The sequence below is a fragment of the Arvicola amphibius genome, chromosome 15 (genome assembly GCF_903992535.2).
Source record: "Arvicola amphibius chromosome 15, mArvAmp1.2, whole genome shotgun sequence".
NCBI classification, from domain to species: domain Eukaryota; kingdom Metazoa; phylum Chordata; class Mammalia; order Rodentia; family Cricetidae; genus Arvicola; species Arvicola amphibius.
In genome coordinates, this window is record NC_052061.1 from 5,081,018 (window position 1) to 5,097,446 (window position 16,429).

General features: G+C 48.2%; 2 non-coding genes across 2 annotated transcripts; one reads left to right on the top strand and one right to left on the bottom strand.

Moving 5' to 3' along the window:
* Positions 1-8,737: 8,737 nt before the first annotated feature.
* On the top strand, positions 8,738-8,820 carry Trnal-cag. Its single transcript has one exon. It is a non-coding gene; the product is annotated as a tRNA-Leu (tRNA).
* A 278-nt stretch (positions 8,821-9,098) lies between these two features.
* Positions 9,099-9,181, bottom strand: Trnal-cag. Its single transcript has one exon. It is a non-coding gene; the product is annotated as a tRNA-Leu (tRNA).
* Positions 9,182-16,429: the final 7,248 nt, after the last annotated feature.

The following is a 16,429-nucleotide window of genomic DNA, read 5'->3' on the forward strand; positions in this document are numbered from 1 at the left end:
CTGTTTGAGTTCCTGTCCTGACTTCCTTCAATGATGAACAATGATATAGAAGTGTGAGCTGAATAAACCTCTTCCTTTCCAACTTGCTTTTGGTCACGGTGTTTCATCACAGCAATAGAAACCCTAACTAAGACAACTTGCACTGCACATGCTAACGAAAATATATAATCACAGCCTTTGTACAAAGGAAGGCCTAAGAGTAGATTGAGCAGAACCAAAGACAGCGTAGGGGCTAGAGGTAAGAGCAAAGATAGTTTCCTGCCAAAAGACTACACTTCCCAACTTCCCTTGCAGACAACGTAAGTCTGTTCTGCCCCTATAAGGAGCCACTCCCCATCTTCCGTAGGCATTTTAGCCATTTGCACACATGAGTGACAGGAAATGCCCCGCTCCCTGGGAATAAACGCGGTCCTGCCTAAAGTCAGACCAAGTCTCTCTTTCCAACTTCCATCTCTCCACAGCTGCTTTCACATAACCTAACAGGTGGGGGTGGCAGAGATGTGGCAGCTGGGAACAGAAGGCTCCTTCCCATGTAGTGTAGCCATGTTGTCTCTGTCTAAATGGTTTTAGATCAGGAAACAAGTATCAAGGCAAATGCCCAGGTGTTGTAGACTTAGACATGTCCCCATGGGGACTTAGACATGTCCTTGTGCCACATACTAAGGACACAGCCTCCCGAGAAAGCTCTGAAGTAAGGAAAGCCCACTACAGGGGCTAGGAAGAAGCCAGTCCTCTCCCAGCACCCACAATAGGCTCCAGGGGACCCAACGCCCTCCTCTGGCTGCTGTGGGGGCTGCACACATGTGGCATATTGTCACACACACACACACACGCACATGCACACACAAATAAATAAATTAATTAAATCTGCTAGATCAGAGAGGCAGAGTGCATAAGCCTTCAAGAGAGTCTGGAGGGAAAAACAAAACAGTACTCATAAAGAACATGTTAGTTTTAATAGCTCTTGAACATGAATAAATAAATAAAACAAATTGATGTAAACAGGAAGGCTAAAGGTTCCCAGCCCGGAAAGGGGAAGGACTGGTGTGTGGATGGGGAATCAGGAATAAAGGGTCTAAGAGAAGGAAAACAGCAGGAGGCTTCAGCAGAGTGGCCCTCAACTTACTGGGCAGTGCCCGTTCATTTGTCTGTCTGTCTGTCTGTCTGTCTGTCTGTCTGTCTGCCTGTCTGTCTGTCCACCCATCAGCCCACCCATCTGCCTGTTCATCTATGATCCTGTCCAAGCCTCTAGGCCAGCACTTCCTGGTGTAGAGCCCATGGCAAGGTCCCTGGCTTCCCATCACTGAGCCTGGCAGGAAAGAAACATAATCAACAAGTAAATTAGACCTGAATCAAGGAAGCTCGATAATGAATGAGAAGAGGGTAGGACCACATTAGCCAGGGCACAACAAGGACACATTTGAACTGGCACAGGAGACATGACATTCAGAACCTGTCTTGTGTGATCTGGGGAACGATGGCTCGAGACAGGCCACAACGAGCAAACACACTTTGTGTGTGGGAGATCAGAAAAGAGGGGAGCGGGTGAGTGTGGTGGCACAGGCCTAGGACTCGGGAGCTGAGGCAAGAGGATCATGAGTCGGTTGCCCGTCTTGGCTAAACAGTGAGATTCTGTCCCAAACAACAACAAGAAGAAGAAAGAGGTGGTGGTGTAGCTGGGACTAGTGGTGTAGTTCTCTGACAGAGCATTTACCTAGCATGAGCAAGGCCCTGGTTTGATCCTCAGCACCAAGAAGGAAGTGAGGGAAAGGAAAGGAAAGGGAAGGAAAAGTAAGGGAGGAAGGGAACAAGGAGGAAGGGAAAGAGAAGGTGGGAAGTGGAAAGGGGAGGGGCAAGGAGGGGCAGGGTTTGGAGATGAGAAGGAGGTGGGAGAGATGCTAGACAGATTTCGGGGTGCCTCAGATGGGGCTGGGTAGGTAGCACTTTAGAAAGTCTCTCTGTGAGCTCAGATTGGCAGTCAGAACTCGCCCCACGGTATTCGCCGGGTGAGAAAGGCAGCCTTGTTTGTGTTGCTGAAGTCCCCCTCACAGGCAGCACTATGTGCCAGGCCACCCAGTGCCCAGCTTGTCCTAACCTACCCACCTTTAAAGGTGGGTAAAGTGTGGCCGAGTCTCTTCACCCTAAGGTCACAGAGCTGACATCCAGCAGAGGCAGGTGTGAGCCCGGTATGCCCAGCCCACATGCTCTCTCTACTCCTGATGCTTCTGACTAAAACTGGCCCCATGCTCCTGCCCCTGCAGGGTGGCAAACAAGAGAGTCTCCACTGTTCTGCGCATCTATTTCTAGGGTGATCAAAGGCTTCTAGGCTGTGCTAAGCATTCCAGAGAACCTGAAAGTAAACTCCCGGCTTTGATGCCATTCTGGTCACACAGAAACACCCATGGTCCATGTGACCTATTCAAAGTGGAAAACTGGGCCACAGAGAGTTTGTGAGGTGGCAAGTAACCTCGGAGGTCTTTGATAGGCCTCACCTCTTGGCTTAAAGACCGTGCCTACCTCATCCACTTCATTGTCATACTTCCTGCCCCCTGGGGTGTCCTGCTTCCTCACAGTGGCCGAGATGCCAGTCTGGAGCCTTGGCACAAGTTCATCCCTGGCGCCTGATGGCATCTGCCCTCCTCCTTCGGCCAAGGAAAGCACAACCTGGAACACAAAAGCTTGGCTGTACCTCTCGGATGGCCGTGCTGGGAAAAACCTACCCATTCTTCTAGTCTCCTCCAATAATGAAAACAATGCTAAAAACAGCCCTTCCGGGTCTGACCTGCACCTAACTCAACAAGCTCTCCTAGTTTGACATTTTCTTCTCCCTCCTAAGGAGGCAATGAGATGAGACCAGAACAAGGCAGAGTCAAGAAGCACAATAAAATTGGAGGGTAAAGACTCAAGGGTCTGCCTTGGAAGATGGGTCTGGTGGTTCATGCATGTAATCTCAGTGTGCTAGACTGAGGCAGGAGGATTGCCACGAATTGGGGGCCAGCCCGAATTACAGAATGAGATCTCTGTCAAAAAAAAAAAAAATTTAAAGACAGCATTGTTAAGCTAAAGAAAATCTGTTTCAGCCGGGCGGTGGTGGCGCATGCCTTTAATCCCAGCACTCGGGAGGCAGAGGCAAGCGGATCTCTGTGAGTTTGAGTCCAGCCTCGTCTACAAGAGCTAGTTCTAGGACAGGCTCCAAAGCTACAAAGAAACCCTGTCTTGAAAAACCTCAAAAAAAAAAAAAAAAAAAAAAAGCTGATTCTGCATCTCAGTGTTACTTATAAAACTGGAGGGGCTGGAGAGATGGCTCAGCAGTTAAGGCCTTGAAGAGTCTCCTTAAGACACCTAGCCTAGAGAGTACTCCTGGAGAAGCCTCTCTCTCTCTCTCTCTCTCTCTCTCTCTCTCTCTCTCTCTCTCGTATATATGCACATGTAGGTGCCCTTAGAGGCCAGAATAGGGTGTGGGATCCCCCGGAGTTGCAGGCATGGGTGTTGGGAACAGAACTCAGATCCTCTGGAATAAATAACAGCAAGCACTGAGCCATCTTTCCAGCCCCAACCCCGCAGGAGGGAGGTTTGATGCAGGTAAGTTAAGCACATTTATTAGCTGTCTGTCTATCAGCGAGTTACGTGCCTCTCGGAGCTTTTTTCTTTTCATCCGTCAAATAAGGATATATACATCACTGCGGCTCTGTTAGGACCGCGAGGTACGCAGTGGAGAAAAGGACGCCGTTTGCTAGAAGTTGACTTCCTGACACCCTTTCCCCTGGAAGAGGGTGTGACAAGACTCCGTCATGGGAATGTTAGGAGTCTACTTCTTAGATATCCCCGCGTGACCACTTGGCTCCATCGGTGACCAGAGCCCAGCACCTCAGGAGCCACACGGGGACTTCCCCTGCTGCTGGTGGACTTTCCAGGTCAGCCCGGGGACTTTCCTCCCCCAAGCTGGACAATTGCCTGATCAGGAGGGAGAGCTGAGGCCTGTCCCTCCTTCAGGCTGTTGTGGCTGTTCGGGGTGCCGATCTACTGTTGGCTTTGGGGAGTTCAGGTTGGAATGGGCTGTGAGAAGCCATCTCTGGACCAGAAAGTGGTCACCTAAATGGTAGCAGTGGTGTTCATTTCTACAGACTGGGGAGGTGGCTGCAGGCCACCTGTGCCCCTGGACCTGCCTTCTCTGTCTGAAGGTCGAATGCGCCCTCAGGAAAGCTGGGGATACTGACGATGAGGTGATCCAGGGCCAAGGGGGACTTTGAGAAATGTGGTTAAAAGTACAGCTTCCTGTCTACTGTAAGCACCTGCCTCAAGGTGGGGTGAGAACTCGGCCTCTCTGTGGTCCTGGTGGCTTCCTGTGGCAGTCTGTCTGCACCCTGACATCCTCCACACAGGCCAAGCAGCCTCTCTTTGTATCCTGACGTCATCCACGGGTCATCTGTCCTTCAGCCTGTCTGACCTTTCCAGCCAAGTTTCCCAGGTTCCTCTCTAACTCCCACCTATTTTTCCAAGTACAGCTAAGGGATCATTTTTAAGAGCCACCAGGACCCATCACATCCCACCTAGAACACTCTGGTATTCATCATCTGTGACAGAAAAAGCTAAAGTCCTTTTTCCTAGGACCCAGCCTGGTGTAACACAAACCTGAGCCTCCTCCACCCTGATTCCAGAATCTCGCTGACCTTGGCGCTGACCTTGGCGCTGACCTTGACATGCCATCCCCCCCTCCTCAACATCATCCCCCATCTAGGATGTCACTGCCCTCCCCACCAACATTGACTTTGTGTCTCTCCTTTTGAGCTCACTGAAACCTTATCAGGCCTTCTCTACCCACTATTCATAAAAGCCCCTAACCATTCTTTTCATATATTTTTTAATTGAGCTTTACATTTTATTCTGCTCCACTCCCTGCCTCTCCCCTCCCCTTCAACCCTTCACCAAGGTCTCCATGATCCCAATTTACTCAGGAGATCTTTTTTTTTTTTCTACTTCCCATATAGATTAGATCTATGTATGTCTCTCTTAGGGTCCTCATTGTTGTCCAGGTTCTCTGGGATTGTGATTTGTTGGCTGGTTTTCTTTGATTTATGTTTAAAACCCACTTATGACTGAGTACATGTGATAATTGTCTTTCTGGGTCTGGGTTACCTCACTCAAAATGATGTTTTCTAGCTCCATTCATTTGCCTGCAAAGTTCAAGATGTTGTTATTTTTTTCTGCTGTGTAGTATTCCATTGTTACCACATCTTACCAAAAGCAATCTACAGATTCAACACAATGCCCATCAAAATCCCAGCAAAATTCTTCACAGACCTTCAAAGAACGGTACTCAACTTCATATGGAAAAGCAAAAATCCCAGGATAACCAAAACAATCCTGTACAATAAAAGAACTTCTGGAGGCATCACAATCCCTAACTTCAAACTCTACTACAGAGCTACAGTACTGAAAACAGCCTGATATTGGCATAAGAACAAACAGGAGGACCAATGAAACTGAATCAAAGACCCGGATATTAATCCACATACCTCCGAACACCTGATTTTTGACAAAGAAGCAAAAAATATCAAATGGAAAAAAGAAAGCATATTTAACAAATGGTGCTGGCATAACTGGATATCAACATGTAGAAGAATGAAAATGGACCTAACCATTCTTAATCACTGCTTTTGTTTGGGTTTTGGTTGGATACATGGTCTCACTGTCTAGCCTTGGAAAGCCTAGAACTCACTATGTAGACCTGAACTCACACAGACCAACTGGCCTCTATCTCCTGAATGGTGGTTTTAAAGGCATACACCACCAGACACGGCTCCCAATCACTTGTTTGTGTGTTCATTTGTTAAATTTTATCATTACTATTGTGGAGACTGGCTGTATGTCATGATGTGTGTGATCCCTTTAGTAGATGTCATAGTGGCCATGCATGCTTGTAATCTCTGCCCTGGGGAGGTGGAGACAGGAGGATCCCTGGTGGGGAAGGGGGCTCACCTACCAGTCAGCACAGCATAACTGGCAAGTTAAAGATCCTGTCTCAAAACGCAGATGGCCCAGGCCTGAGGAGCAGCCCTGAGCTTATTCTCTGGCTGCCATGATTGTGTGCACACCTACGCCCCACAATCACACACAGGTAGGAAACAGAGATAGTTAAACAAATTTCACCTCTGTGTGGCACAGCTTGGGTAGGATCCTTGCCCAGTGTGTCAAGGCCCTGGGCCCCATCCCCCGCACACTAACTAACTGACTTTCTGTCTTACTGGTCAGTATGGGAACCAGTGCAATGTTCAAGTTTAAAGGAGAAGTGGAAGCCATGCGCGCTGACTTGAGAAGACTGAGGTGAATGTGTGGGGTAGAGATCTGCCTAGGGTCCACAGGGCAATAGGCAGTGCATCCCACACTGACGAAATAGGCCTGAAAGGCAGGATTCCTTTATGCTCTCAGCCACTAAAGCAGGGCCTCGTGGGGGGGCACAGCTCTTGTGACGATTGACTTTGGGTCTCAACCTGACCCACCTGGGAAGAGGGGACCTCAAATGAAGGATTACCTCCATCACATAACGATTATTATTTATTATTATTGGTGTGTGTTGTGTGTGTGTGTGTGTGTACAGATTAAAGGAGTTGGTTCCTTCCTTCCACCTTTACATGGGCTCCAGGAATTGAATTCAGGTAAGACTGACCTATCACTAATTTGATGTGTGAAGGCCCAGCCTGCTGTGGACAGTACCATTCCTGCGTAGGCCTGATCTGTCTAAGAAAGGCAGCTGATCTAGAACCTGGGAGCCAGCCAGCGAGCCCTTCCTCTGTGGTTTCTGCTTCAAGTTCCTGCCCTGGCTTCTGTCAGTGATGACATTTTAGATGTCTGTTTAGATGAATAATACTCCCCCCACCACGTTGCTTTTGGTCGTGGTTGTTTATCATAGCTACAGAAGAACAAATTAGAACCCCTGCTAACCCAGCATGTGGAAGAGAGAATTTTGAGTCTCAAGGCCAGCCTGAGCTACATAGAGAGGCCCTGTCTGGAAAACAAAAACAAAAACAAACCAAAAAAAAAATAATAATAATAATAAAACCACAAAAAAAAACAAAGGAAACGGTAAGATGGCTCAGTGTAAGCCTGACAGCCTGGGTTTGAGCCCATGTGAAGGTGACATACAAAAAATGAATAAATAAATTTATTTAAAACAAATGGAAAAGTTAGCTGCATGGTATGCCCAAGAGGACACTGTATATTTTTTCTCCTGCATCAGACTCTCCAACACCCTCTTCCATCCTTGAGCTTATCCGTCTAATGTCGAACCTTCCTCCCATGAAGCATCCTTGGCTGAGGGCATCCACTTTTACTCACAGCATCCGGAAGAACCTGGCACACATCAAGGGCTCGATAAATATTTGTTAACTAGGTTTGGTTACATTGTCGGGGCACTCTGCATTTCAGGAAAGGCCATTGCAAACCGATTCTGGAGGGACTTTGGGGACAGAGAAAGGGGCGTGGGAGTCTGGTCACGTCTGGAATAATAACCAGGGTCTCTGTTTACACACCTGGATTACACTTCCCAAACCCTGAGGATCCCGAGGCAGGGGCGGGCGAAACTGTCTTCTTCCTCGGGCTTCTCTACACAATCTCAGACATATGTGAGGGCTCCAAGAGTCCAACAGAATCTTAGTAACCACGTCTTCCGGCCTTGATCCCTGGACTCCAAATAGAACTCATTTCAGATCCTCTTCCAGACCCTCAGCACAGAGAGAACCACAGCATATCAGTTCAGTAAGGCCTCCGGTCTCCCTGCCTGTGCATCTGGAGCCGCCAAGGAGCCTAGAGCCCCAGACGTCTGAGATCCCGGAAGGAGGAATGTGCCCTTATGCCTTTAGAAATCCAGGGCTGAGATTTTCTAGTGCCCGTGAGCAAGTTTGAGGTTTGGGAAGAAGGAGGCAAGAAGGAACCAGAAGGTGATGATGAGTCACAAAATCACCGGACGCGAGACGGCGCGGGGGTAAGGGGGAAGGCCTGTCCTGCACACCTACTGTGTGCTAGGCACTGTGTGGGCACTGGGGACACGGCCAGAACCAGGATCAGACAGTACCTCCGCAAGCTTCGTCTAAACTAGACTCTGAAACAAACCAGTTTCTCTGCAAATGGGAAGCTGCGGTTTTGACTACAGTTGAGCAACAGAGCCTGGACTTTAGGACGTCACCGGGTCTGGGAAGCAGAGGTTAAGTACTGTGTTTATGGAATTGATTGCCACGTGCCAAAGAGACACGCAAAAAAGGAGGAGGGGAAGGAGGAGGAGGAGGGGGAGGGGGAGGAGGAGGTGGAGGTGAGGTTTGAGGTCGGGGGTTGTTTCTTATGTTTCGGTTTTCTTCTTTTTTCTTTTTCTTTTTCATGTTTTCTTTTTGTTTTTGTTGTTGCTCTTCTTTCTATCTTCTTTTATTTCTTCGTTCTTTGGTGTTTTCTGTGTTTGTCTATGTGTTGCGGCTTACTTAAACTAACAAAAAATGCAAGGCGCTGATAGATCGGCAGAAAAAGCTGAACGGCACAGCTTCTGCACCAATCAGAATAGAACAACAGCAGATTTGGTATCTTTCGGATTTTCCAGCGGGAGGCGAGCGCCCTCGCCTGGCCATTTAGCCGCACTGCACAGGGCACTTGCTCCGCCCCGTACGGAGATCCAGACGTAAACTGCTACTCAGTACGCATGCGCACATTGAGAATCTTACAAAGAGGCTTGACGCAAACTGAGTATTCAGTTGTCAGGATGGCCGAGCGGTCTAAGGCGCTGCGTTCAGGTCGCAGTCTCCCCTGGAGGCGTGGGTTCGAATCCCACTTCTGACAAATTCATGTTTTTCCTTTGTTCACAATTAATTCATAAATTAAGTAGGCAATCACTTATGAACTTTTCATAATATTCTCGTCTTCGTTTTGCTAAATGCCACCGTATACTTTTTAAAACTATCTTCTTAATACGTATTTCTTTGATTTGAAAGTGTAAAACTAATTCAGGAGAAGGAAAAAAATAATAATAAACCCCCACTCTGCTCCAGTCAGTGGAAATCTCGTTTCCACCTTCACTTCCGATTTTCGGAGGGGGTTACAGGCAAAATGACTGCTTTTGTCAGAAGTGGGATTCGAACCCACGCCTCCAGGGGAGACTGCGACCTGAACGCAGCGCCTTAGACCGCTCGGCCATCCTGACATGCTCATGCTGCCTTTCCTTGTTCAGTTTAGTTATTGGCACTTGGTGACACTAACTTGTCCCCTACATTTTCTATTCCTGTTCGTTTCTACACTGTAGCCTTCACCCCCGGCTGCCACACGAACTAGCTTGATACCTTCAGCCAGCGTTTCTTCCGCTCTGTGCGACTTCTAAAGTCGGGCCCACATTGGGTTAAAAACCACCGGTAGCAGGGCGATGGCCCTCACCTGTAGTTCTAGCTCGCAGTGATGTAAAGCTGAGTTGCCTCGAGTTTCCATAGCAGCCCGGGCTATGGAATTAGACACCATCTCAAAAATAAAAATAAACAAAAAACCACCAAAAAGCTAAATAAACAAAACGCGATCACACACCCAGTTGCCAAGGCTCCTCCTCTTCGCAAACTGCCACGTAGTTGTTTTCGCTGGATACAACACGGAAAACCTGTTTCTCTTACGTTCTAGAGAAAAGAACTTTAGACGTAAACACAAGGACGAGTACCTTAATTCTAGACACAGGGCTTGGTGACTTCTCAAGAGGGCGGCGGGGCTGAGGATGGCCAGCCGCAGGAGCTTCTGTGCAACTGGAGAACTTCAGAGAATTGTCATCTGCCCTCGGAAACCCTCCGAGACCAAAGACCTGAAGGTGTCCTCAGCCCTTGTTCCTCGGCCTGAGCCGCAAGGCGGATGGACGGTCTGTAGGAGAGTTTGGTCCGAGCAGATGGCCCCGGGTGCCAGAAGCATTCACGACAAGGCTGGACAGTCACCCAGTGGAGGTGTCTTACTGCTGTTGTAACAAATGACTACAAACCCAGGAGTTTAAAACCACACGGTTTCCTTGTTTGTGTGACTGGTTGGTTGGTTGTCTTTGGACCAGGATCTTGCTACGTAGCTTGGATTAACCTACCTCCCTGTCCTCCTGCCTCAGCCTTCTGAACTCTACGACTACAAACAGGAATATAAGCCAATACACCTGGTTTAGTCTTAATTTTTTTCAAGGAAAGACCGCCAGCCTCACCTCCTTGCTATTTCCTCCACCAGTGAACAAGAGCTCCTACCCTTCCAGCTCTGGTGTTTGTGAATTTTTGCCTTTTGGTTTTTGATTTGGGTTGTGGTGTTGTAGGCTTTGTATGTGATGACCTCAAAATTGAACTGTAGCCGACGATGACCTTGAAACTGAATGTCTAATTCCCTCAGGTAATTGAAGACTCACGGCACCAGGGCTGCAGGCAAACATTCTACCAACTTAGCTACACCCTTCTCCTGTAAGTACATTATTGTTTTTTCTATTTTTTGTTTGTAAATGGATGTTTAAGTTCAATACATTCAAGGTGTAATGGTGTATATGTCATCTTAGCACTTGGGATACTGAAGCAGGAGGATTGAAATTTCTAGGCCAGCCTGGGCTACATGAGGAAACCTTGTCTCTCAAAAAAGTAACTAGAATTGTTTCTCAATTTAAAATGTCAAACCCTGGGGTTGGGGGACTCAGGCCTTTAATCCCAGCACTCATTCGAGGCCAGCCTGGTCTACAGAGTGAGTTCCAGGACAGGCTCCAACGCTACACAGAGAAACCCTGTCTCGAAAAAAAAAAATGTCAAGCCATAAGGCAGATGTGATATGACACATACCCATAATCCTAGACGTTGAGAGGTAAAGAAAGGAGGATCCCGAATTCAAGGCCATCCTCAGTTACTAGTGAGTTTAAGGTTAACCAGCCTGGCTGGAAGTCAGTGTCAGCCTGTGGTAGGACCAGAAAAGGACTAGCTAGGGCAGGAGGTCAAAGAGAGTGTAGCGCCTCTCCTCTCCAAATTTCACTGTGGAGGTGCTGGGGACTCAGCTCAGTGGGTAAAAAATATTTGATGTGCAAGTGTGGGGAGCTGAGGTTTAATAGCCAGAGTGGACGTAAAGCTGAACACAGAAGCCTGTGTCGGCAATCCCAGCGTCCCCGCAGTGAGAGGGGAGGAGAGGCAGGAGAATGCCTAGTAAGTAGCTTTGGGGCCAGCTAGCCTGGAACATTCAGCAGTCTCAGAACCTTAAGGTGAAAGGCGAGACCAAACACCCGAGGCTGTTCTCTGACCTCCAGACACGTGCTGTGGCACGCGATCGACCTTCGGTGACCTGCTTTGTGTATTTTTTTTTTCTTGCAGGGTCTCTCAACGCTATTAGTTTCTTGTTCTTTCTTTTGTTTTGTTTTGTTTTGTTTTTCGAGACAGGGTCTCTCTGTAGTTTTGGAACCCGTCCTGGAACTAGCTCTTGTAGACCAGGTTGACCTCGAACTCACAGAGATCCGCCTGCCTCTGCCCCCCAAGTACTGGGATTAAAGACCTGTGCAACCACCGCCTGGCTTAGTTTCTTGTTATAGTACAGACACTGGACGGTGCAGGTGACCCCACCATGGGCCATGCGGGGAGCCCAGAGGAGGACGTCGGTTTCCTTTACTACTGCTCTCTGCCTTGTTGCTTTAAGACCAGATCTCTCGCTGAACCCGAAGCCAGTTTCTGAGCTGGGCCAGAGCTCTAGGGATCTGCCTGTCTGCAACCACAAGAGCTGAAGCCACAGTCCCCGCACGGCTGTGGCCAGCTTTTTATCTGGATGCGAATCTCGCTCCTCACACTTGCACAAACTTACCCACTGAGTCATATTCCCAGCCCTTGCTGATTTTTTTAAAAATAGTTTTTCTATTTTAATTAACAGATTTTGTTGTTGTAATCTCTCTAGGTAGCAGTGACTGACCTCTAACTCACTATGGAGACCAGGTTGACCTCAGGCTCACCCTGCCTCTGCCATCTGACCGCTGGAATCAAAGGCATGGGCCACTGTTCCTGGGCCTGTTGACTTTATTTATGTATTTATGTATGTATTTATTTATTTGGTTTTTTTTTTTTTTTTTTTTTTTTTGGTTTTTCGAGACAGGGTTTCTCTGTGGCTTTGGAGCCTGTCCTAGAACTAGCTCTTGTAGACGAGGCTGGCCTCAAACTCACAGAGATCCGCTTGCCTCTGCCTCCCGAGTGCTGGGATTAAAGGCGTGCGCCACCACCGCCCGGCTTATTTAGGTTTTTCAAGACAGGGTTTCTCTGTCGCTTTGGAGCCTGTTCTGGAACTCACTCTGTAGACCAGGCTGGCCTCGAACTCACAGAGATCCTCCTGTCTCTGCCTCCTGAGTGCACCACTAACACCCTGCTTTTTTTTTTTTTTGAGACAATGTCTTTCTATATAGCCAGGCTGGCCTGGCACTTAGGTTGCTCCCCTGCCTTGGTCTATCATGTAGATGGGAATCCAGGCCTTCCAGGATTTGGCCTGGCCCCTGGACTGAGGTCCAACTGCTCTGTGAAGAATCCCAGTGTCTCTCCCACCCTAGCAGGCCCAGAGTTTTGCCAGAATAGAACCCTGTTCAGTTCTGCACAGGGAGCAAGTGGCTGGCCGCCCCTAGAAAGGGGTCGAGCTGACTCCCACCCCCAGCTGTCTGTCTGTCCTGCTATGTATTCCAACAATCCAGAATGTCACTGCATCAGTGTGGCCCTGGGTGGGCAGCTGGTTCCAGCCTTGCTCAGGTCCCCTCCCACGTCTTCTGATGGAGGTGGCTGCAGTTGGCCCAGCCTGCTCCACAATGCCATTTGAAAGGAATGAAAGTGGGATTAACCAAAACGACAGAATGCAAAACCAAAGGCAAAACAAAAACACACTACTGTTTTAGAATCTGCTTCATGAACAAGTCCCTTATTGTTCTCTGTGTCATAATAAAATTAAGGGCGCAGTCCAGCTTTGTTCTGAGCCTGGACTGGTCTCTGGGTTCCAGTCTTGCAGTACTGAAATGCACTTTTCATTTGCAAAGTAGCTGTTTTAGATGGTGTGTGTGTGTGTGTGTGTGTGTGTGTGTGTGTGTGTGTGTGTGCATGAGTGCACCCAAGGGTCCCAGTGCACTGGGGAGAAGGGTTGAGTGGATAAAGGGTTAAGCCAACATTACCACATTACCTACACATTCTATCAAAGTCCCAAGATGTTAAAACCCTCCTGTCTTGTCTTTTTGAGACAGGGTCTCACTAGGCAAGTGAGAAGGACCTTGAACTGCTGACCCCAGGTGGAGATTACAGGCTCACACCACCACACCAGTTTAGAATCAAGCAGTGGTGGCACACACCTTTAATCCCAGCATTCGCAGAGGCAGGGGGATCTCTGTGAGTTCGAGGCCAGGACAGGCTCCAAAGCTTCAGAGAAACCCTAACTCAAAAATCCAAAAAGAAAAAAAAAAAAAGAAAGAAAGAAAAAGAAAAGAAAAAAAAGGATAGGGCTCAACTACATTGTGAGTTCAAAGCTAGCTGGACTTTAGTGTCTGGGAAGGAAAGGAAGGGAAGAAGAAAGAAACCCCCAGGTGTGGTAGCGCTCCCAGAAATACAGAGAAGAGATTTAATCTGCTGCACATTTGAGGCCAACCTGGGAAATCTTACAAGACACTCTTTACTCAAAAAAATCAAACGGAATAAAGTGTGCCAAGGCCATACAGAGGAACTCTGTCTTGAGAAACACAAAGAAAGAAAGAAAGAAAGAAAGAAAGAAAGAAAGAAAGAAAGAAAGAAAGAAAGAAAGAAAGAAAGAAAGAGAAAATGTGGTTTGCCAATGGTCTCCAGGATAGACTCAGCTGATGTGGCTGGCTGGGCAGGTGCCCTCTTCTTCCCTCAGGGCTCCATGTATGCCCCCCCCCCCCGCCGCTGCACACTCAGTGGAAGAGAACAACCGTTCCCTAAGGACTGCCCTCCCCTGTGGGTCTCTGTGCAGCTGCACCCTGCTACTAGAACCTCCAAACTGGAACCAAAAACTAGAACCTCAGCCTGTGGGTCGCGACCCCTTCAGAGGTCGCACATCAGATATCCTGCATGCCAGATGTTTGCATTATAAATTCATAACAGTGGCAAAATTACAGCTATGAAGTTGCAACAAATGTTATGGCTGGGTGGTCACCACAACATGAGGCGCCGTATTAAAGGAAGATTAGGAAGATTGAGGACCACTGTTCCAAACAAATTTTCAAGAAATTAAAGGGTCACTGGTGTAGTGTGTTGGGCATTAGAATATTTGTTTAGCATGTTCAAGGCCCTGGTGCTATCCTCAGCACAGCATAAATTGGAATGTAGAATCCCAGCACTTGGGAGGTAGAAGCAGGCCAGAAATCCGTCCTTGACCACATATCAAGCTCAGGTCTGGCTTGGGCTACAGGAGACTTTGTCTTAAAGAAGAGAAAAGAAGAGAGGAGAGGAAAGGGGAGAAGAGAAAAGACAAAAGAAAATGGATCTTTGCAAATGGTTAAGTGACTGGTGAATAAATAATTAAGGTCCATATGATTTGATGGCTCATGATTATATTCTTCTAAAACACACACACACACACACACACACACACAGAGAGAGGGAGAGAGAGAGAGAGAGAGAGAGAGAGAGAGAGAACTAGGTAGGGTACCAGAATCCCACTGATGGCTCATCTGTAATCCCAGCATGTGGGGACCTGAGGTAGGAGGGATGTCAAAAGCATGAAGTCAGTCTGGGCTCCAGAGCAATAACCCTGTCTCAAAACAAAGAAGGAAAACAAGGTAGAAACCCCAGAGGCTGCCTGGCCCGGGCCACCCCGACTGCGGCTCTAGGACACTGTCTTTGTGTAGCTAGCCTCCATAACTAAGAAGGAACTTTTGTTGCTTTAAGATGTTGAGCTTGTGGGAAGTTGTCACGGCAGACACAGGCTAGCAGAGTCAGCTACACAGCCTCTATGATCTGGGCCCTACCCACAGGGCCAGTCTTACCCATGTGCTCTGTTCCAGTCTCCCTGGGGACCTGCTTTCAATTTCTCCAACTGCCATCAGGCCCTTGCACAGACTAAGCTCCTCATTAAATCCTTCCAAGGTCTCCTCCTACTCAGGCCTCTTCAAGTCTCACTGATTTCAAGAAACAGGTCTTTTTTGATCGTCGTGCTGACCAATTTTATGTCAACTCAATACAAACTATAGTCATCTGAGATGAGGGACCCTGGATTGAGAAAATGACTTCATAGGATCCGGCTATAGGAAAGCCTGTAGGGCATTTTCTTAGTGATTGATGGGGGAGGGGGTCCAGCCTACTGTGGGTGCTTCTATCCCTGGGCTTGTTGCTGGGTTCTATAAGAAATCAGGATAAGCAAGCCAGAGAGAGAAAGCCAGTAAGCAGCACCCCTCCACAGCCTCTGCATCAGCTCCTGTCTTCAGGTTCCTGCACCGTTTGAGTTCCTGTCCTGAATTCCTTCAAGCATGAGCAGTGATGTAAGACACATAAGCCAAATAAACCTTTTCCAAGTTGCTTTGACCATGGCGTTCATCACAGCAATAGAAACCCTACTTAAGACAGTTATCCCATGGGTAACCTGCACAGGACTGAACTAGACCTCCTGAATGCAGGTGACAAAGGTGTGGTTTGGGCAGTATGTGGGGCCACTGGCGGTGGGACCAGGATCTAACCCTAATGCATGAACTGACTTTGTGGAACCTGTTCTCTATGGAAAGACACCTTGCTCAGCCTAGGCACAGGGAGAGCCGGGGCTTGGTCCTGCCTCAATGAGGCGATGGTTGACTTAGCTGACTTCCCAGCAGAGACCTTACCCCCTCTGAGGAGCGGTGGAGGGGGGAGGCATGGAGAATGGAAGGAGAGGAGGGAGGGGGAACTGAGATTGGTATGTAAAAATTAACTAATTAATTATTAATTAATTCAAAAAAGACTGCCATCCTATCTAAAAACCTCCTCCTGGCCACTCTGTCTCGTCCCTGTCTGTTTCGGTCACAGCATCAGCTGTCTCTATCTGATTCCCCAACCCCATCTACCACCTTATCTCCTATTGCTTGTCCCACCCACATAGACAGTGGGACCCAAGAAGAGCTGGTCTAGCTGTCAATGGTGAAGAATGTGAGCCGATGTGTCTGTGCACATCACAGCAGTGAAATCCAGCATCACCTCCCATCTCCAGGGCAACCCTCCCTGACACAGTCGCAGGTTTCCACAGGGCACCCTCTAGGACAGAGAAGGAGCCACGGTCCAGCCATCTCCAAGTCCTAGATAGTCAGTTCTGACAAGCTGAGGATCGAACCCAGGGACTTGCGGCGGCAGTGCTACACTAGAGAAAGCATTCTGCCATGTAGCTCCATCCCTAATCTTTTCTGTATTTTAAAAATTTGACGTACATCTTTAATCCCAGCACTTGGGAAGCAGAGGCAAGTGAATCTCTATGAGTTGGAGGC